Raw genomic sequence first — 20,606 nt, 5'->3', positions numbered from 1 at the left:
CGAGGGACTCCTACGCCTCTGGGATACGGATACCTCACTCGTCATCTTCGCACGAGGCAACTCACACTTGGTTAAGTGGTTCAGCTAGCCGACAGGCGAGTCTTAGTGCTCGAAATGAGGAAAAAACATGGTATTACACCCAAAAATACCTAGATGTTCAGGTCCTGATAGCCACAATGAACAAACACCAGCACTCAAGGTGCCATTACAAACAGAACTCCGGTTCCACCCCCGCAGGTACGAACAACCCCCCACATTGGAGGGCCTGCGGGGCGACAAAACCCCGACATGGCTGGAGGGCGTCTCCTCCGCAGAGCTGGAGGATGGTTTCCACCCCCAGAAGCTGGAAGAAGAGGTGGCCCACCGACCCATGCGGGAGGTGGAGCTCCGGCTCAGCCCGGCCTCCGCCCCAGCAAGGATGATGAAGATCCTTGAAGCTGAGGGCGGGGCAGAGGTCGCAGCCCGGCTTGCTTCTCCCCACCTTCAAACTGGTGGTCACCATCTTGGGTGACCACCGGCGAGGGGATGCAGCCGGGCTGCTTGATGAAAATCCTTGAAGCCGAGCGATGGCTGAAAGGTACCAACTTCCGCGAAGTTGCGTTCCTCCAACGACAGCAAGACGAAAGCGACGCGAGCGCTCCCCACCCAGGGGCTCGGAAGGTGGAAGGACGCGATGCATGAAGGGAGTGTGAAGACATGGTTGCCATCCAAGGGGGTCACCCTCCTTTTAAAGGCGACTCTCCCCACTTGCGTCCTCAGCCGTCGCGGACTGAGTCTTCACCAACACGCTCCAAGGTTCTCCCCCTACGACACGGGGGCTGGGTCCCACGCGTCATGCAAGCTGGCCCAAAACAGAAGGAGCCAAACTGCCGCGCGCGGAGCGCACGACTGCCCAGCGGTTACAAGCACTCCTCCACTTTCGCCTAGACCAGCGGGTGAAAGGGCGGACTGCCATGCAGGCGACATGCAACCGCACCAAGGGGGCGCACCCTTTCGACTTCGACGCGTCCAGCATGGAGGCCCAGGCCCACACGTCATGTAACCGGCACGCCGGTTACTACGTGCGAGAAACTGCACCGCCACTCGCGCCAGTACCGCGCCTTCTCGACTGCGGAACCGGTGCCGCGACTCGAGGTGACCCTGCGCATGACCCAACAGGGCCAACCGAGCACATCGGTCACGGGCCAGTCAGCCGCAGGAGAAGGCACGACGGTCGATACGGCCAGAAATGGGCTGGCAGTAATGGCGGCGGCAGGCGGGCGAAAGCAGCAGTCAAGTCGTCTGCAAGCTCACGTCCCCTCCTGGGACAGCGAGAGAACCCTCTCTCACGGCGTGAAGACGACGCGCCTGTGTTCCGTTCCTTGAACGGCTCGCGCACGCACAACGGCTGCCCCGCGGACCACTCGTCCCGTCGCATTAACTCTGCGGCAGGACAGACGACACCTTTGGCAGGCGAAGCAGGCGACGCTTCACCTTCGCCATAATGACCGCGTCAAAAAAGGTGTGCCACGTCGTAAGATTTCGTATCCTTTTCCGCTTTCTCTTTCTCTCTCTTGCTACAGGGACCAGGAAAGGGGATACTCCGAAAGGGATCCTTCTCCGCGAAGGAAGCGGGCCCCGAGCCCTCCTACTGATCAGAGGTTCGAAGGCTGGTCCCTCGGAAGGGTTCGACAGCCGCCTCAGAGCACTCGGGCTCCGCGCCCACCACTGGTCAGAGGTTCGAAGGCTGGCCCCTCGGGTGGGTTCGACAGCCGCCTCAGGCCACTCGGGCTCCGCGCCCACTACTGATCAGGGATCCGTAGGCTGGCCCCCGAAGGGTTCGATAGCCGCCTCAGGGCACGCAGAGCGAGAGATGACTCTGGGTACGTCCGATACATGGCCGAGGCTCGGGCTACGCTCCCGAGGTACCCTAGGACATTTTCGAGACCAGCAGGAGCGATTCTGTAACGGAATCCCATCAGAGAGAGGCATCGAGCCCTCAGACCCTATCAAACGGGACCGGGTCCGGCAAATCACATGCAGGTACTTTTGGAGCGCGCCTCTGGGCCACTAGCCGGCCCTTATCGAACGAGGCACGAGCGTCCACTCGGATCACCCGTTAGCAACTCACTGGAGACACCATGTTCGGCGCCCTCCGAGGGCAACATGGCGCTTTCCCTCCTCCTCCTTGCGGAAAGGCGACGCAGGGGCGTATGAAAAAAGCCGAGTCTGTCCTTGATCGTCCTCTCGCTCTGTGCGGAGGCTCGGGGGCTGCTCTCGCAAACCCGGCTCCGGCCAAACCGTTGACAGCGTCAACATACCAGCCCGAGAACTTGGAACCTGACTATGCACCTGGGCTATGGCCAGTTCGCATGAGGGAACAACCAGACCGACCGAAGCATCACGAAACGCGCTAAGACCTCGAAGAAGTCAAACCACTCCTCCGAGGCCTCGGGGGCTACACCCGGCGGGTGCGCTCGCGCGCACCCACCGGAACGAAATGCAACCGAGAAAGGCCGGTCCCCTTGCAAAAAAGTGCGACAAAAGCCTCCAAGCGAGTATCAACACTCCCTTCGAGGCTCGGGGGCTACTGTCGGGGACCATAATTAGGGGTACCCCTAACACTCCTAATCTCAGCTGGTGACCCCCATCAGCACAAAGCTGCAAAGGCCTGATGGGCGCGATTAAGGTCAAGGCTCAGTCCACTCAAGGGACACGATCTCGCCTCGCCCGAGCCCAGCCTCGGGCAAAGGCAGCCGACCCCGGAGGATTCACGTCTCGCCCGAGGGTCCCCTCAAGCAACGGACACACCTTCGGCTCGCCCGAGGCCCAGTCTTCGCGGAGAAGCGACCTTGGCCAGATCGCCACGCCAACCGACCGTATCGCAGGAGCATTTAATGCAAGGATCGACTGACACCTTATCCTGACGCGCGCTCCTCAGTCGACAGAGCCGAAGTGACCGCAGTCACTTCGCCGCTCCACTGACCGACCTGACAGGAAAATAGCGTCGCCTGCCCCGCTCCGACTGCTGTGCCACTCGACAGAGTGAGGCTGACAGCAGCTAAGACCAGCCTCGAGCACCATAGGAAGCTCCGCCTCGCCCGACCCCAGGGCTCGGACTCAACCTCGACGCCGGACGACGGACTCCGCCTCGCCCGACCCCAGGGCTCGGACTTAGCCTCGACCTCGAAAGACGAACTCCGCCTCGCCCGACCTAGGGCTCGGACTCAGCCTCGACCTCGGAAGACGGACTCCGCCTCGCCCGACCCCAGGGCTCGGACTCAGCCTCGACCTCGGAAGACGGTCTCCGCCTCACCCGACCCTCGGGCCCAGACTTGACCTCGACCTCGGAGGAGCCTCCGCCTCGCCCTACCTCGGGCTCAGACCGACCACGTCACAGGGGGGCCATCATTACCCTACCCCTAGCTAGCTCAGGCTACGGGGAACAAGACCGGCGTCCCATCCGGCTCGCCCCGGTAAACAAGTAATGATGGCACCCCGCGTGCTCCATGACGACGGCGGCTCTCAGCCCCTTACGGAAGCAAGGAGACGTCAGCAAGGATCCGACAGCCCCGACAGCTGTCCTTCCACAAGGCTCAAGCACTCCTCCGACGGCCACGACATCACATGAACAGGGCGCCAAAACCTCTCTGACTGCCACGACGACATGTACTTAGGGCTCTAGCTCCTCTCTGCTAGACACGTTAGCACACTGCTACACCCCCATTGTACACCTGGGCCCTCTCCTTACGCCTATAAAAGGAAGGTCCAGGGCTCTCATACGAGAAAGTTGGCCGCGCGGGAGGACGAGCTGGCGGACAGTCTCTCTCTCTCACTCTCCCTCGCGGACGCTTGTAACCCCCTACTGCAAGCGCACCCGACCTGGGCGCAGGACAACACGGAGGACGCGGGTTTCCCCTTTGCCGTTCTTCCCTCCTTCGTGCTCCGTCTCGCGCCGACCCATCTGGGCTGGGACACGCGGTGACAATTTACTCGTCGGTCCAGGGACCCCCCAGGGTCGAAACGCCGACAACTGCTAAGTACTCTTTTTCGTATGTTGACAATCCCCTAGACTTGGGACCCAGGGCCTTACTAAGGAAGGCGAGGGGATGACCTTTTTGCATGAGGACTGCACCCACACCGACAGCACTATCATCAGTTTCCACGAGAAAAACAGCAGTGAAATCAGGTAATGCAAGAACAGGAGCTGTCACCAAAGCCCTTTTTAAAGTGTCAAATGCAATACCATGCTCATTTGTCCAAACAAACAGACTGCCCTTCTTCAGTAAAGCGGTTAAGGGCTGGCAAATGACCCCAAAATGCCTAATAAACTTCCTGTAGTAGCCGGCAAGGCCCAAAAAACTGTGTAAATCCTTGAGACAGTTTGGCACTGGCCACTCGGCAATAGCTTGAATTTTAACTGGATTTGTAGCTACACCTTGAGCATTGATGACATGGCCCAAATAGGAGACTTGCTGTTGTGCAAAAGAACATTTGGAGAGCTTAACTTTCCATTGATCCTGAGCTAACAACTCGAAGACTAGCTGTAAGTGATGAATATGCTCTTCCAAGGAGGCACTGTAAACCAGAATGTCATCAAAAAACACAAGAGCACATTTCCGAAGCAGGGGAGCTAGGGTGTGGTTCATAGCCTTCTGGAATGTACCAGGAGCTCCAGTGAGACCAAAAGCCATAACTCGAAACTCATAGTGGCCTGAGTGTGTCTGGAAGGCAGTCTTGTGTGACTCTCCTGCTTTGAGTAAGATCTGGTGGAAGCCCGCTCTTAGATCTAATATGGAGAACCAGGAGGCACCAAATAGCTCGTCAAGTAACTCATCGATGATGGGAACATGGTACTTGGATTTAACTGTAAGGGCGTTTAAATGTCTGTAATCCACGCAGAAACGCCATGAATTATCCTTCTTTTTGACCAGCAACACTGGGGATGAGAATGCACTGTCACTGTGCTGAATCAAACCACTCTTCAACATTTCGGCCACCTGAGACTCCATCTCATCTTTCATTGCTGGTGAAAATCGATAGGGTCAGATGTTGACTGGTCACGCTCCTTCAATCAAAGGGATAGCATGATCACACGATCGAGTCGGGGGCAGGGCAGACGGTGGCTAGAACACATCCTGAAAGCTGTGAAGCAGTCGCATCACTGCCTCTAGTAACTGCAAGTCTTCGACCGAGTGCAACTGAGCAGGATCAGTCGAAACAGGAAGCAAACGTTGAATTTCCAACACTGTACCAACCGGAACCAAAGGATTACAACCTTGTAAAATTACTGTGCTGCCTGCATATGGGATGGACAACCATTTGTGTTTCCAGTCCACTGTCATTGGGCTCAGCTGTTCCAGCCAATCCATACCCAATATTGCATCATAGAAGGGTAGGTGGATCAACTTGAATGTAGTACAGAAGCTAAGATCCTGCACTGACCAAGAAGCCTGAGGGAGTTCCACAGAACACTGCAACATAGTACCATTTGCTACTCGTACAAACAATGGTGTATCCATAGAAGTGATGCCAGACAACTTAGAAGTATGGGCAGAATTCAGGAAGCTATGAGAACTACCTGAGTCGATCAACATGAGCAGGTCAACCCCTTGTAGGACACCCCGAATTCTGAATGATTTTGATGGGCGGTGGACCGAGGCAGCTTCTGTAGACAATAATATCATAAATTGCTCAGCAGAATCCTCAAACTCTCCTTCAGATTTAGGCTGATCAGTTGATAGCATCTCCCACAATTCTTGGACAACATGCAACTGCACTGTATCTGCACATTTATGACCCTTGTTCCATTTCTCTGCGCAGTATTGACAGAGACCCTTAGCACGCCGGTACGCACGAAGAGAGGCCACCTTAGAATCAACAGTTGTAGGCCCCGTCGTGTTGGTCTTGGTATAATCGCCCCCGCCGCCACGAGGCTGCTCCCCACGGTAGGACGACGTGGGAGCGACTCTCAACAGCGGCCGAGAAAACAAAGAATGGTCACCCCGAACCAATTCCGGCCGACGAGAAGACTCTGCAGCTTCCTCCAACAAGGCCAAAGAGAAGGCAGTATCAAGGTCGCCAGGACGTTGTACAAGAATGACAAACTTGATATCAGCACACAAGCCATCAATAAATCTCATAGTGTAATATAATGGGTCTGTTGTGTGTTCATAGGTGACAAGCAAATCCACTAACTCGCAAAAGCGATCAATGTAATCCTGGACAGTGGAGGTCTATTTGATGTGGAATATTCTTTGGATAACTAGCTCATGTTGTTGACGACCAAATCTGTCATGGACGAACTGACAGAACTGTCGTCAGGAGAGCAAGGGCAGGCGAGGTTCGATGGATTGGAGCCAGCGCGCAGCTACGCCATGGAAATGCATAGTTGCGTCTTTAATCCAAACGAGCTCCTCGATAGCGTACATGTTAAAATAATCTTCGCACTGTTTTTGCCAAAGTTTGGGATTACTGCCATCGAACACAGGGAAATTGATCTTAGGAAGACCACCCAATCCTCTACTCAGTTCCCCCCGACGATCTAGCTCCCCAGAATTAAGATTATGATGAACTTTAAACTCAAACGAAGCAGGGGCGTTAGGTGACCACGTACCCTTGACCGGGTAGTGGAGATCGGCCACAGGGGGCCCAAATCCACATTCCCGGTGAGATGAAGCGAAGCGGGGCCCAAAACGTGAGCCGTCAGCTTGACCGCCGGTGGCAGAAGAACACACCGGCGTCGATCTGGGCGAGCCGAGGAGGCCGGGCTTGGAGAAGCCCTCGACGCGCGCCCCTTGGGACCACCGGATCTCCACTTTGGATAGCTCGGCGCGAACGGAATCCATGGAAGATTGTAGGGCGTCGACGGAGGATTCCATCCTGGGGCGCCAAGCGTCGAACGCGTGCTGGGCGGACTCGAGGGAGGTGACGCGCGCTCCGGTAGTGGCCTCCCAGTAGCGGACGCGATCGGTGAGATCCGCATCGGCCGCCGAAAGGTGAGCTTCGACGTCCGCGCGGATGGCAGAGGCGAACTCGTCGGAGTGGCGAGCGAAGTCCGTCGCCTGGGACTCCAGCGCGCCGACGCGGAGTTCCCACTTGGAGTCGATCGCTGTGAACCGTTTGTCGAGCTCAGCGAGAATGACGCGGGTCTGTTGTTCCAGCGCCTGCGTGAGCTGCGCGTCGACAGGAGACGCCATGGACGCGACGACCGAGGAACGGAGGAATCTGATACCAATTTGTTAACAGCTCCGATCTATACTAACAGAAGGAAATGGGGAAAAGGTTGGAGGAGGAGGACGACAGAGAGAGAGATAGGAACTGGCCGGAATAGATATTTCCTCTGTTTGTTTCATGCCTTCCCAGTTCAGAGTTAGCGATACATAAAGAAACCCTCCACCAGACGTAGTTGGTCCATCAGACAGGGACAGGAACACCACGGACCACGCACACAACTACACCCACTCCGGTCCTGTGAGGATATTGGCACGACGCTCACGTGTTCCAGGCTTGCGACCCTGAGACTGCTTATGTGGGTGATCAGATACTGACGCCTGGCTGGTAACACAATAACAAAGAGGAAAAACTACAGTGCTGATCTGGTCATGAGAAAATTGGTGTCAACGCACAGGCACAGCCGAGGTGGTCCCAGTCGCGCGTGCTGGATCATTGGCATTCGGGAGAAAAAAAATCTATGTATGGGAGTACGGGACGGGAGAGGCGATCCGATTTCGAGACAGGGAGAGCGCGGTACAAAGCCTGCGCCTCCCAACACAAAGCTTCTGTTCTGGCCGGACCTGTGCTGCGGCTGCAACAGATAAACAAGACAGCACCTGAGTCCGGAGCGTTGGCTGTTGCCTGTTTGCTTCGTTGGACTGCTGCACAGTTCTAATTCATAATAGAGACAACAACAAAAAACTCTAGAATAAATTAAAACTGATACGAATTAAAACTAAATGAACAGTCTGCTCTTCTTTTCTGTAGCAAGAGAAGCAAAGTTTTTCTTCCCAATTTTCCTTCCAAAAATCCGGCTTTTAGAGACAAGGGCTAGGTTACAGTAGGTTAAACTGTCAGGTGGGTGGCGGTGGAGTCTGCTGCCTGCCATTTCCATTTGGTTCCCAGTCTCCCAGGAAGGGTGCTGTGGGAGCAGCGACATTGACCGACCCTGCTGCACACCTGCACTGCCACCGGCAGCTACAGCACTCACTGCCACCGCCGCGTGCCTGCCTGCCGTTGGGTGGGTGCTTCAGGAACCAAAGCTCGAGACATCAGACATGGAACGAACGCCTCAGTGAGCCATCAGCCCTCTCTGCTCGGTTTGAATTCGAAAACGCAGCAGTTGGTACTAGTAGACCGTTGGAACGCCATGCCAGTGTGCTGTGTACTGCTGTCCTCCTCCTCCTCTGCATCATCGTCATCAGCAGTACAGTCTGATTTGCATGCCAGTGCACCTGCTATGATCATTAATGGCTCAACTGTTTATTAGTTTTTTTTATATTGATGATATGTTAATTGCCGCGAAAGGCAAAAAATCTGAAATAGCTAAATTAAAGGCATATTAAGTGCAAGAAATTAAGATACCGAACTTAAGTGCGGCTAAGAAAAATCATTGGCGTGAAAATGATTCGAGGTAGAAAAATCTAACAAGTTATATATACCTTCAATCAGCGCGGTTACATTGAAAAAGGTTCTTTGTTGTCTCGGTATGCATAATGCAAAATCAGTTAGTTCTCTATTAGTTACATATATATAGTCTGACCATGATATTGAACACATATGTGTAGTTGCATATTTATGCTCGATTTGGAACACAGGAATATGAAAAACACATGAATAGGAAAAACACGTGATTGGAGTTCGCTATGAATTACAATCCTACACGAACTGAGAACACATGAAAAGCCTTTGGATGCTACAAGTGAATTTGAATAGAGGGATAAGAGTCATAGGTAACTTTCCAAGAGATTAGACCTCTTGTTAGTTTGCTTCAAGACAATTATGGGAATTTCAAAAGAATTGAATCATGCGTTCCTAAGGCCAACGTAGAAAATTTTCATGTAGGGATTGAATCCTTCATAAATCCATCATACTTCTTTTGTTCCCAAGGGACCCTTAGTTGGTTCTCTTCGCGTAAAATTATATGTACCATATTGTGACGACAGACAAAACACAGTAGATCAACCAACAAACCACAGATCACGACACACAGATTTATGTGGAAAACTCTTTAATGCGAAGTGGGAAACCACATATACCAGTCAAGCGAAACGTTCATTATAATTGGAGTGTTTACATAACATCGTCCTTGTACGACAACTTACAAGATAAGTAAAGATAGTGACGCAACGGAGACTCTAATTAGGATCACATATTGGATCCATATTTGCACTGTTTGATGACAAAGGAGAAGCATCAGCTTTAGTGCTTGTATCGCACGCGCATATGATGTGACTACTGGTACCGTGAGAAGTTTCCTCCCGATTCTCTCTGTCTCCTGCTAAACGCTTCTTTGTGTAACGCTGGAGGTGATTTGCAGCTCTGACCAGAGTAGTCGTCTCCTAATAAAGGCGTGGTGTTCTTGGCGGAAGGGCAGTGTAATCAGAATATCAGATCGTCTCTTTGCTCTAGCTGTATAAAAAGAAAAGTTTCAGGCTTTTGATGGTTCCCGTCCCGGTGAAAAGGCCACCACTGCCATCACGCGTGCACGTGGTCCCTCCTTCAATGTCTTTTGGGTGGTGTACTCTAGACCCTATAGGCTAGGAGTAGTAAGGTAGTGTTTGGTTTCAGGATGAAAACGGGACGGATACCGTGAGATACAGGGTCATTCTGTATTCTACACTAATGTATTTATCTCGGATACGAGACATATATGAGTAGTTAAGATTCAGTACGGATACAGGACGGGACCGGGTAATAATCCGGACGGGTAAGAAACGGATAACGGATACTATTCGGGTAGGTACCGGATAATTGTCGGGTAGTTCATCCGATGATATTTGTCGGGGACCATAATTAGAGGTACCCCAAGACTCCTAATCTTAGCTGGTAACCCCATCAGCACAAAGCTGCAAAGGCCTGATGGACGCGATTCAGGTCAAGGCTCCGTCCACTCAAGGGACACGATCCCGCCTCGCCCGAGCCCAGCCTCGGGCAAAGACACCCGACCCAGGAGGATTCACGTCTCGCCCGAGGGTCCCCTCAAGCAACGGACGCACCTTCGGCTCGCCCGAGGCCCAGGCTTCGCGGAGAAGCAACCTTGGCCAGATCACCACGCCAACCGACCGTATCGCAGGAGCATTTAATGCAAAGATCGACTGACACCTTATCCTGACGCGCGCTCCTCAGTCGACAGGGCCGAAGTGACCGCAGTCACTTCGCCGCTCCACTGACCGACCTGACAGGAAAACAGCGTCGCCTGCCCTGCTCCGACTGCTGTGCCACTCGACAGAGTAAGGCTGACAGCAGCTAAGTCCAGCCTCAGGCGCCATAGGAAGCTCTGCCTCGCCCGACCCCAGGGCTCAGACTCAACCTCGACGCCGGACGACGGACTCCGTCTCGCCCGACCCCAGGGCTCGGACTCAGCCTCGACCTCGGAAGACGGACTCCGCCTCGCCCGACCCCAGGGCTCAGACTCAACCTCGACGCCGGACGACGGACTCCGCCTCGCCCGACCCCAGGGCTCGGACTCAGCCTCGACCTCGGACGACGATCTCCGCCTCGCCCGACCCTAGGGCTCGGACTCAGCCTCGACTCCGGAAGGCGGTCTCCGCCTCGCCCGACCCCCAGGCCCAGACTCGACCTCGACCTCGAAGGAGCCTCCGCCTCGCCCGACCTCGGGCTCGGACCGACCACGTCACAGGGGGCCATCATTACCCTACCCCTAGCTAGCTCAGGCTACGGGGAACGAGACCGGCGTCCCATCTGGCTCGCCCCGGTAAACAAGTAAAGATGGCACCCCGCGTGCTCCATGACGACGGCGACTCTCAGCCCCTTACGGAAGCAAGGAGACATCAGCAAGGATCCGACAGCCCCGACAGCTGTACTTCCACGGGGCTCAAGCGCTCCTCCGACGGCCACGACATCACTTGAACAGGGCGCCAAAACCTCTCCGACAGCCACGACGGCATGTACTTAGGGCTCTGGCTCCTCTCTGCTAGACACGTTAGCACATTGCTACACCCCCATTGTACACCTGGGCCCTCCCCTTACATCTATAAAAGGAAGGTCCAGGGCTCTCGTACGAGAAGGTTGGCCGCACGGGAGAACGGGCCGACGCACAAGGCTCTCGCTCTCTCTCTTTCTCTCCCACGCGAACGCTTGTAACCCCCTACTGCAAGCGCATCCACCTTGGCGCAGGACAACACGAAGGCTGCGGTTTCCCCTTGCTGGTTTTCCCCCCCTTTGTGTTCCGTCTCGCGCCGACCCATCCGGGCTGGGACACGCAGCGACAATTTACTCGTCGGTCCAGGGACCCCCCGGGGTCGAAACGCCGACAGTTGGCACGCCAGGTAGGGGCCTGCTGCGTGTTGACGAACAGCTTCCCGTCAAGCTCTAGATGGGTAGTCTCCAGCAACCTCTCCAACCCGGGACGATGCTTCGTTTCGGGAGTCTTGAGTTCATGTCCCTCGACGGCAGCTACGACATGATACTCCTTCCTCCGCCGCGCGACAACGGCAACGGCGGCCGTCAGCCCGCCCGCCGGCGGCGGAATCGACGACGTCTTCCCCACGTGACAGAAGAGCAACATCCGGGTCTATCCCGTCACCTTCCCCGCCGACGGAGGAGGAGGCGGGGCAGGCATGGCCAAGCAGGAGGCGGCACCTCGTCGGCTGTCGAGCGAGTCGACGGCGCCGGCGCCCCAACGGGGGACACGTCGGGCGTTGACCTCGCGTCTGAGACGAAGACGAGCGCCGTTTCCCCGCAACACGCCAACTCCAAGCAGACGGACGACGCCAGCACGCTCGCGAAGGACTTGTTGGGCGTCAGCATCGTACATGAGACAACGGTGCAGTCCGTCCCCGACGCGACTTCGTCACCGCCCGTCGGTCAAGAGGTACCGTCTGTTTCGCGTTCCATGCCTTTTGGATTCAGCTGCGACCCACCAAGCGACCCCGCTTCGGTGAACGCTTTCATAAAGGCATGTCCAAACCCTCCGGGGTATCATATGCAGTCAGCCTGGGACCGACTGACGGCCGTCTCGACCTACGGGCCTCCGGGTTCCGAGGAAGATGACGAGCCCGACTCTGGTTGGGATTTCTCCGGGCTCGATAACCCCAGTGCCATGCGGGACTTCATGACCGCATGTGACTACTGCCTCTCCGATTGCTCCGATAGTAGCCACAGCCTCGGCGACGAGGACTGTGGCCCAAGTCGCGAATGCTTCCACGTCGATCTAGGGGGTCTCGACAAAGGCAACCATCTTGGTATGCCGGAGGACGGTGATCCCCCTAGGCCTGCGCCTCGCGTTGACATCCTTCGGGAGCTAGCTGTGGTCCCCTGCGGGGGGTCAGGACGCACAGCTCGAGCAAATCCGCGAGATGCAGGCCAGGCTCAACGAGGAAGCAGGACAACTTGTGCAGCTCCGGCAGACTATCGGGCAAGAGGGGGCAGGCCGAGCACCGGCCGGAGAAGCGCGTCATCTGGCCCAGGACGTCCAGCACCGCATCACCGACGATGCCTGGGCGAGGCTACCCCCGGCTTCCAGTGGGGTCGGCCAGAACCTAGCTGCAGCGGCGATACTACTCCGAGCGATGCCAGAACCATCCACCACAGAGGGGCGGTGTATCCAGGGAGAGCTCAAAAATCTCCTGGAAGATGCTGCGGTCCGACGGGCCGAGAGCTCTGCCTCCCGAAGGCAGGGGTACCCCTCGGAGCATCGCTCCGCGACTTCCCGATTCATGCGGGAAGCCTCGATTCACACCGGACGCACGCGGAACACAGCGCCCGCGGCCCCGAGTCGCCTCGGCAACGAGCACCACCGCCGCGACCGTCGAGCCTTCCTCGACGAGAAGGTGCGCCGAGGCTACCACCCCAGGCGTGGGGGATGCTACGACAGCGGAGAGGATCGGAGCCCCTCGCCCGAACCACCCGGTCCGCGAGCCTTTAGCCGGGCCATACGACGGGCACCGTTCCCGACCCGGTTCCGAACCCTGACTACCATCACCAAGTACTCGGGGGAGTCGAAGCCGGAACTATGGCTCGCGGACTACCGACTCGCCTGCCAGCTGGGTGGGACGGATGATGACAACCTCATCATCCGCAACCTTCCCCTATTCCTCTCCGACGCCGCCCGAGCCTAGCTGGAGCACCTGCCTCCTGCGCAGATCTCCAACTGGGACGACTTGGTCAAAGCCTTCGCCGGCAACTTCCAGGGCACATACATGCACCCTAGGAATTCCTGGGATCTCCGAAGCTGCCGCCAACAGCCGGGAGAATCCCTCCGGGACTACATCCGACGATTTTTGAAGCAGCGCACCGAGCTGCCCAACATCACCGACTCGGATATCATCGGCGCTTTCCTCGCCGGCACCACTTGCCGTGACCTGGTGAGCAAGCTGGGTCGCAAGACTCCCACCAGGGCGAGCGAGCTGATGGACATCGCCACCAAGTTCGCCTCTGGTCAGGAGGCGGTCGAGGCCATCTTCCGGAAGGACAAGCAGACTCAGGGGCGCCAGACAGAAGACGTCCCCGAGGCGTCCGCTCAGCGCGGCACCAAGAAGAAGGGCAAGAAGAAGTCGCAAGCGAAACACGACGCCGCCGACGCGGACCTTGTCGCCGTCGCCGAGCACAGGAACCCTCGGAAGCCTCCCGGAGGCGCCAACCTGTTCGACAAGATGATCAAGGAGTCGTGCCCCTATCATCAGGGTCCCGTCAAGCACACCCTTGAGGAATGTGTCATGCTTCGGCGTTACTTCCACAAGGCCGGGCCACCGGCGGAAGGCGGGAGAGCCCACAACAACGACAAGAAGGAGGATAACAAGGCAGAGGAGTTCCCCGAGGTCCACGACTGCTTCATGATCTACGGTGGGCATGTGGCGAACGCCTCGGCTCGGCACCGCAAGCAAGAGCGCCGGGAGGTCTGCTCGGTTAAGGTGGCGGCGCCAGTCTACCTAGAATGGTCCAACAAGCCCATCACCTTCGACCAGGGCGACCACCCCGACCGCGTGTCGAGCCCGGGAAAGTACCCGCTCGTTGTCGATCCCGCCATCGGCAACATCAGGCTTACCAAGGTCCTCATGGACGGAGGCAGCAGCCTCAACATCATCTACGCCGAGACCCTCGGGCTCCTGCAGATCGATCTGTCCTCGATCCGGGCCGGCGCGGCGCCCTTTCACGGGATCATCCCCGGGAAACGCGTCCAACCCCTCGGACAACTCGATCTGCCCGTCTGCTTCGGGACTCCCTCCAACTTCCAAAAGGAAACCCTCACATTCGAGGTGGTCGGGTTCCGAGGAACCTACCACGCAGTGCTGGGGAGACCATGCTACGCTAAGTTCATGGCCGTCCCCAACTACACCTACCTCAAGCTCAAGATGTCGGGCCCCAACGGGGTCATCACCGTCGGCTCCACGTACCGACACGCGTACGAATGCGACGTGGAGTGCGTGGAGTACGCCGAGGCCCTCGCCGAATCCGAGGCCCTCATTGTCGACCTGGAGAGCCTCTCCAAGGAGGCGCCAGATGCGAAGCGCCACGCCGGCAACTTCGAGCCAGCTGAGACGGTCAAGTTCATCCCTCTCGACCCCAGCAACGACGCCTCCAAGAAGATCCGGATCGGCTCCGAGCTCGACCCCAAATAGGAAGCAGTGCTCGTCGACTTTGTCCGCGCGAACGCCGAAGTTTTTGCGTGGAGTCCCTCGGACATGCCTGGCATACCAAGGGATGTCGCCGAGCACTTGCTGGACATCCGAGTTGGAGCCCGACCCGTGAAGCAACCTCTGCGCTGATTCGACGAAGAAAAGCGTAGAGCCATAGGCGAGGAGATCCACAAGCTGATGGCTGCAGGGTTCATCAAAGAGGTATTCCATCCCGAATGGCTTGCCAACCCTGTGCTTATGAGAAAGAAAGGAGGGAAATGGCGGATGTGTGTAGACTACACTGGTCTAAACAAAGCATGTCCGAAAGTTCCCTACCCTCTGCCTCGCATCGATCAAATCGTGGATTCCACTGCTGGGTGCGAAATCTTGTCTTTCCTCGATGCCTACTCGGGGTATCACTAAATCAGGATGAAAGAGTCCGACCAGCTCGCGACTTCTTTCATCACACCTTTTGGCATGTACTGCTACGTTACTATGCCATTCGGTTTGAGGAATGCGGGTGCGACATACCAAAGGTGCATGAACCACGTGTTCGGAGAACACATTGGTCGAACGGTTGAGGCTTACGTCGATGACATCATAGTCAAGACGAGAAAAGCCTCCGACCTCCTCTCCGACCTTGAAATGACATTCCGGTGTCTCAAGGCGAAAGGCGTAAAACTCAATCCCGAGAAGTGTGTCTTCGGAGTCCCCCGAGGCATGCTCCTAGGGTTCATCGTCTCCGAGCGGGGCATCGAGGCCAACCCGGAGAAAATCGCGGCCATCACCAACATGGGCCCCATCAAGGACTTAAAAAGAGTACAGAGGGTCATGGGATGCCTTGCGGCTCTGAGCCGTTTCATCTCATGCCTCGGCGAAAGAGGCCTACCTCTGTACCGCCTCTTAAAGAAGACTGAGCGCTTCACTTGGACCCCCGAGGCCGAGGAAGCCCTCGAGAACCTAAAGGCGCTCCTCACAAGCGCGCCCATCTTGGTGCCCTCCGGTGCCGGAGAAGCCCTCTTGATCTACGTCGACGCTACCACTCAGGTGGTCAGCGCCGCTATCATGGTCGAGAGACGAGAAGAGGGGCACGCATTGCCCGTCCAGAGGCCGGTCCACTTCATCAGTGAAGTACTGTCCGAGACCAAAATCCGCTACCTGCAAATCCAGAAGCTACTGTACGCGGTATTTCTGACGCGGCGAAAATTGCGACACTACTTTGAGTCTCATCCGGTGACTGTGGTGTCATCCTTCCCCCTGGGAGAGATCATCCAGTGCCGAGAGGCCTCGGGTAGGATTGCAAAGTGGGCGGTGGAGATCATGGGCGAGACAATCTCGTTCGCCCCTCGGAAGGCCATCAAGTCCCAAGTCTTGGCGGACTTTGTGGCTGAATGTGTCGACACCCAGTTTCCAGCAGCTCCGATCCAACCGGAACTCTGGACCATGTTTTTCGATGGGTCGTTGATGAAAACAGGAGCGGGCGCGGGCCTGCTCTTCATCTCACCCCTCGGGAAGCACCTCCGCTACATGTTGCGCCTCCATTTCCCGGCGTCCAACAACGTGGCCGAGTACGAGGCTCTGGTTAACGGGTTGCACATCGCCATCGAGATAGGGGTCCGACGCCTCGACGCTAGTGGCGACTCGCAACTTGTCATCGACCAAGTCATGAAGAACTCCCATTACCGCGACCCGAAGATGGAAGCCTACTGCGATGAGGTTCGGCGCCTGGAGGACAAGTTCTACGGGCTCGAACTCCACCACATTGCCCGACGATACAATGAGACTGCGGATGAGCTGGCTAAGATAGCCTCGGGGCGGACAACGGTTCCCCCGGACGTCTTCTCCCGAGACCTACATCAACCCTCAGTCAAGATCGACGACACGCCCGAGCCCGAGAAGGTCTCGGCCCTGCCCGAGGTGCCCTCGGCTCAGCCCGAGGCACCCTCGGCCCCCGAGGGTGAGGCACTGCGCGTCGAGGAAGAGCGGAATGGGGTCCCGCCTAATCAAAACTGGCAGACCCCGTACCTGAAATATCTCCACCGAGGAGAGCTACCCCTCGACAGAGCCGAAGCTCGGCGACTGGCGCGGCGTGCCAAGTCGTTCGTCTTGCTGGGTGACGGGAAGGAGCTCTACCACCGCAGCCCCTCAGGCATCCTCCAGCAATGCATATCCATCGCCGAAGGTCAGGAGTTATTACAAGAAATACACTTGGGGGCTTGCGGTCACCACGCAGCACCTCGAGCCCTCGTTGGAAACGCCTTCCGACGGGGTTTCCACTGGCGAACCGCGGTGGCCGACGCCACTAGGATTGTACGCACCTGCTAAGGGTGTCAATTCTACGCAAGGTAGACCCACCTGCCCGCTCAGGCTCTGCAGACAATACCCATCACCTAGTCGTTCGCTGTGTAGGGTCTGGACCTCGTTGGTCCCTTGCAGAAGGCACCCAGGGGCTACACGCACCTGCTGGTCGCTATCGACAAATTCTCCAAGTGGATCGAGGTCCAACCCCTAAACAGCATCAGGTTCGAACAGGCGATGGCGTTCTTCACCAACATCATCCATCGCTTTAGGGTCCCGAACTCCATCATCACCGACAACGGCACCCAGTTCACCAGCAGAAAGTTCCTGGACTTCTGCGAGGATCACCACATCCGGGTGGACTGGGCCGCCGTAGCTCACCCCATGATGAATGGGCAAGTACAGCGTGCCAACGACATGATTCTGCAAGGACTCAAGCCGCGGATCTACAACGACCTCAACAAGTTCGGCAGGCGATGGATGAAGGAACTCCCCTCGGTGGTCTGGAGTCTGAGGACAACGCCGAGCCGAGCCACGGGCTTCACGCCGTTCTTTCTAGTCTATGGGGCCGAGGCTATCTTGCCCACAGACTTAGAATACGGATCCCCGAGGACGAAGGCGTACGACGACCGAAGCAATCGAACCAACCGAGAAGACTCACTGGACCAGCTGGAAAAGGCTCGGGACATGGTCTTACTACACTCGGCGCGGTATCAGCAGTCCCTGCAACGCTACCACGCCCGAGGGGTTCGGTCCCGAGACCTCCAGGTGGGCGACTTGGTGCTTCGGCTACGACAAGACGCCCGAGGGCGTCACAAGCTCACGCCTCCCTCGGAAGGGCCATTCATCATCGCCAAGATTTTGAAGCCCAGAACATACAAGCTGGCCAACAGTCAAGGCGAGGTCTACAGCAACGCTTGGAACATCCGACAGCTATGTCGCTTCTACCCTTAAGATGTTTTCAAGTCGTTCATACACCTCGTTTACATACGCCAATAAAGTCTAACCATCAAGGAAGGGTCAGCCTTGCCTCGGCAAAGCCCGACCCTCCCTCGGGGGCTAGAAGGGGCGAACCCCCTCTGCGTCAAAATTTTCCTCGGAAAAAATCTTTCTGTCAGAACATCTTTCGTGCTTTTCGACTACTTCGAAAGTGGGATCCCGAAAACGATGGAGTACACGTAAGCAAGCAAGGCCGACCGAGCCGAGGGACTCCTACGCCTCTGGGATACGGATACCTCACTCATCACCTTCTGCGATAAGTAACTCACACTCGGATAAGCGATTCCGCTGACCGAACAAGTCTTAATGGTCGAAAACTTTTCTGCCGAAATGATTTTTCGTGCCTTCTCGACTATATCGATAACAGAATCCTATGGGCGAGTAAGAGTACACGTAAGCGGCAAGGCCGACCGAGCCGAGGGACTCCCACGCCTCCGGGATACGGATACCTCACTCATCACCTTCCGTGAAAAGTAACTCTCGCTCGGACAAACAATTCTGTTACCGATGAACAAGTCCTGATACTCGAAACAAAGGGAAAAGAAACGCAGCTTTACAACACGACGACGGTATGTTTGGGCCTCGGCGGCCGCAAAAAACATACGCACACTACAGATAAACTGTTTCTGCAGGATCAGACATCAGTGGGGGAGCAACAGCACCCTCGGCGTCGACTCCACCTTCGGCGGAATCCGACCCGGCCTCGGACGGCAACATGGTCGGAGGATCTCCACCTCGAAGGAACCTGTCAGCACCACGCCTGGGCCATCACCGCTAGGGTCTCCTCCGGGAACCCGACCTGAGCAGACGGCTCGACTGGCCGCTCCGAAGCCTTAGCCAGCTGTCCCCAGAGGACATCAGCCCGGCTCATGGCCTCGGCATCCCGACTCCGACATCGGTCCCGCCAATGGACGGCCCAGCCAAGCTCCGGCCGACGAAGCTTCTTTTCAAGCCAACTCTACCTCGGTCCGTGCTGGCACCGCTGCCTCTGGCTCCGGCTCATCGCAGAGCGGCCGAGGGTTTCTTTAACTAAGCAAGAGAAGCCTCGGGCGGCAAGGCCGACCGAGCCGAGGGACTCCTACGCCTCCGGGATACGGATACCTCACTCGTCACCTTCCGCACGAGGCAACTCGCGCTTGGTTAAGTGGTTCAGCTAGCCGACATGCGAGTCCTAGTGCTCGAAATGAGGAAGAAACACGGCTTCACGCCAAAATACATAAATGTTCAGGCCCCGACAGCCACAATGAACAGACACCGGCACTCAAGGTGCCATTACAAACGGAACTCCGGTTCCGCCCCCGCAGGTACGAACAACCCCCCACATTAGAGGGCCTGTGGGGCGACAAAACCCCAGGTGGCTCGCCGACGCCCGCTCCGGCAGCAGCAACAACGACCTCCGCTCCGGGCGGCCAAACAACAGCAGCGATGAACTCAGGGCATACACTGCTGCGACAAGGCCCTCGCCCACGTCCCCACTCGAGGGGCGAGGACAAGCTACCAAGGCCGTAGAGCCGGAGGTCAGTCCGCGGGTAGCACCGACTATCTCGTCGGCGGAGAAACCTCTTCCGGCTGCCTCGGTGGGAGGTTGCACCGGAAGCAGCGCCGAAGCCGCTCAGGCCGGAGAGCCAGACACGCGGCAGCTGCCAGTGCCACGGACGGCGAACGCCCTTCCCACCCGATCACTGAGGGAAGGAGCGGGCCGCTGCCCGCGCGGAGACGGGCCCCAACTCGGCGCACTCCCCTCCCCAGCACTAATGATGAACATCCTTGAAGCTGAGGGAGGGGCAGAGGCTGCAGCCCGGCTTGCTTCTCCCCACCATCAAGCTGGTGGTCACCGTCTTGGGTGACCACCAGCGAGGGGATGCAGCCGGGCTGCGTGATGAAAATTCTTGAAGCCGAGCGATGGCTGAAAGGTACCAACTTCCGCGAAGTCGCGTTCCTCCAACGACGACAAGACGAAAGCGACACGGGCGCTCCCCATCCGGGGGCTCGGAAGGTGGAAGGACGTGATGCATGAGGAAAGTGCGAGGACATGGTTGCCATCCAAGGGGGTCTCTCTCCTTTTAAAGGTGACTCTCCCCACTTGTGTCCTCAGCCGTCGCGGATTGAGTCTTCACCAACACGCTCCAAGGTCTTCCCCCTACGACACGGGGGCTGGGTCCCACGCGTCATGCAAGCTGGCCCAGGACAGAAGAGGCCAAACCGCCGCGCGTGGTGCGCGTAACTGCCCAACGGTTACAAGCACTCCTCCACTTTCGCCCAAACCAGTGGGTGAAAGGGCGGACCGCCATGCAGGCGGCATGCAACCGCACCAAGGGGGCGCACCATTTCGACTCCAACGCGCCCAGCATGGGGGCCCAGGCCCACACGTCATGTAACCGGCGCGCCGGTTACTACGTGCGAGAAACTGCACCGCCACTTTCGCCAGTACCGCGCCTTCTCGACTGCGGAACCGGTGCCGTGACTCGAGGCAACCCTGCGCATGGCGCAACAGTGCCAACCGAGCACATCGGTCACGGGCCAGTCAGCCGCGGG

This window comes from Zea mays, chromosome 9 (genome assembly GCF_902167145.1).
Source record: "Zea mays cultivar B73 chromosome 9, Zm-B73-REFERENCE-NAM-5.0, whole genome shotgun sequence".
Classification (NCBI taxonomy): domain Eukaryota; kingdom Viridiplantae; phylum Streptophyta; class Magnoliopsida; order Poales; family Poaceae; genus Zea; species Zea mays.
The sequence above is the reverse complement of the archived record's forward strand: the minus strand, read 5'-3'. Positions refer to the sequence as shown.